This window comes from Electrona antarctica (assembly GCF_951216825.1).
Source record: "Electrona antarctica genome assembly, chromosome: 24".
NCBI classification, from domain to species: Eukaryota; Metazoa; Chordata; class Actinopteri; order Myctophiformes; family Myctophidae; genus Electrona; species Electrona antarctica.
In genome coordinates this window covers 2,663,757-2,665,928 of record NC_136803.1, presented here as the reverse complement: position 1 = coordinate 2,665,928, position 2,172 = coordinate 2,663,757, and the positions used below count along the sequence as shown (strand labels likewise).

General features: G+C 46.6%; 1 long non-coding RNA gene across 1 annotated transcript in view; it reads right to left on the bottom strand.

Moving 5' to 3' along the window:
- Positions 1-207: 207 nt before the first annotated feature.
- The window catches only part of LOC306916923, a 3,757-nt gene continuing 1,792 nt past the window's right edge, over positions 208-2,172 (bottom strand). The window contains exon 3 of the long non-coding RNA XR_013789052.1: positions 208-266. This is a non-coding gene — a long non-coding RNA (uncharacterized lncRNA). The remainder of the gene's footprint in view (positions 267-2,172) is intronic.

Here is a 2,172-nt window from a genome sequence, read left to right as displayed (position 1 = left end):
GACTCTGTGTAATGTATGATATCGAGTTACATTGTGTAACCTCTGTTCTTGGCAGAAGTGGCTATTCCTTATTTCTAAAAACCTATAATTTTGACATATTTAAAACATGAACGTGCGTCTCACCAAACAGCTGGTCCGATCTGTGTTGCCTGTGTGTGTGCGTGTGTGTGCGTGCATGCGTGCGTGCGTGCGTGCGTGTGTGTGTACCTCAAGGTTGTCTGTTGGACTCCCGCTATGTGGTGGAACTCCGTCGTCGTTCCATGGACCTGTGGGCGTGGCAACAGAACCGGATGAGAAACGGAACTCCTTCTAAGGCCTGACTCACACGTGCACAACAGATTGATGTATAGCTGATGCATGAGACTTGTTTACTGATGCAAGCTCGCAATGCATTTCCAATGGGAGTCACATGGTTTGACACAACATTTGTGTTGTATGAGGGGGAGGGGGGATCAGTCGAAACACAGCCGAAAGCCGTACAACAAAAATGTGTCAAAACCATGTGACTTCCATTGGAAATGCATTGGGGCGGCCATGACACCTAACCCTTTGTTTACATCTAGCATCCAACAATGTTTATGCTAGATGTAAAGGTGTGAGTGAGGCCTTACCGTTCTCAAGGAATCTCAGAACTCTGAGGGCAGTATTATGTGTGTCTTAAGTACCAGGTCTTATTACTTAACTTAAGACCTGGAGGCGTGACCAATGCTGTTTGGCCACTCAGAATAGCCAAATGGCATTGATCACGCCTCCAGGTCTTAAGTTAAGTAATAAGACCTGGTACTTAAGACACGCATAATACTGCCCTGAGAGTGTACAAATGTGTACACTGTAAGCTTCCATTGTTTCCATTTGTACACTCTCAGAGTTACAGACCCGTAAGGGTCCATTTGGTTCCATGTGTATACTCTCAGAGTTACAGACCCGTAAGGGTCCATTTGGTTCCATGTGTATACTCTCAGAGTTACAGACCCGTAAGGGTCCATTTGGTTCCATGTGTATACTCTCAGAGTTACAGACCCGTAAGGGTCCATTTGGTTCCATGTGTATACTCTCAGAGTTACAGACCCGTAAGGGTCCATTTGGCAGAGTATTGGACTCGAGACTCGATGACTCGACTCGAGTACGACTCGAGTCATTGATTTGACGACTTGCAACTCGACTTGGACTTAAGGGTAAAAACTTGAGATTCGACTTGACTTGGAAGACAATGACTCCAGACTCGACTCGACTTGAGACAAGCTGACTCGGACACCACCATCAAGTGTCACTGTTGTGCAGCCTAACACACAGAGGCCAGGGAGGAGAGCTTGTACAGTACAGTACAGTACAGTACAGTACAGTACAGTACAGTACTCGACTCGACAATCTTGTGACTCGACCCGACTTGACTTGACATAACCTTGTGACTCGACCCGACTTGACTCGACAACCTTGTGACTCGACCCGACTTGACATAACCTTGTGACTCGACTTGACTTGACTTGCCCACAACAGAAAAACTTGAGACTTGCTTGAGACTTGGACCAAATGACTTGCTACTCGACTCGGACTCGGATCGGAGGGACTCGTGCAATTGTCTGCCATTTGGTTCCATGTGTATTCTCTCAGAGTTACAGACCTGTAAGGGTCCATTTGGTTCCATGTGTACACTCTTAGAGTTACAGACCCGTAAGGGTCCATTTGGTTCCATGTGTACACTCTCAGAGTTACAGACCCGTAAGGGTCCATTTGGTTCCATGTGTATTCTCTCAGAGTTACAGACCTGTAAGGGTCCATTTGGTTCCATGTGTACACTCTTAGAGTTACAGACCCGTAAGGGTCCATTTGGTTCCATGTGTACACTCTCAGAGTTACAGACCCGTAAGGGTCCATTTGGTTCCATGTGTATACTCTGAGAGTTACAGACCCGTAAGGGTCCATTTGGTTCCATGTGTATACTCTCAGAGTTACAGACCCGTAAGGGTCCATTTGGTTCCATGTGTACACTCTTAGGTCCTCATTCACAAAGGAGAAATACGCCAGAGCGTAACGGAAGCGTAAACAGATACTTAAAGGTAGCGTATTTATCGGTCCGATCACGCTGCGATTTGCTCCCGTCTTATTCAGGGAAGCTGGTGTAATCACTTCATTTGTGCGGATCGGCGAGTGTAGCCTTTCCGCATTTTTCCA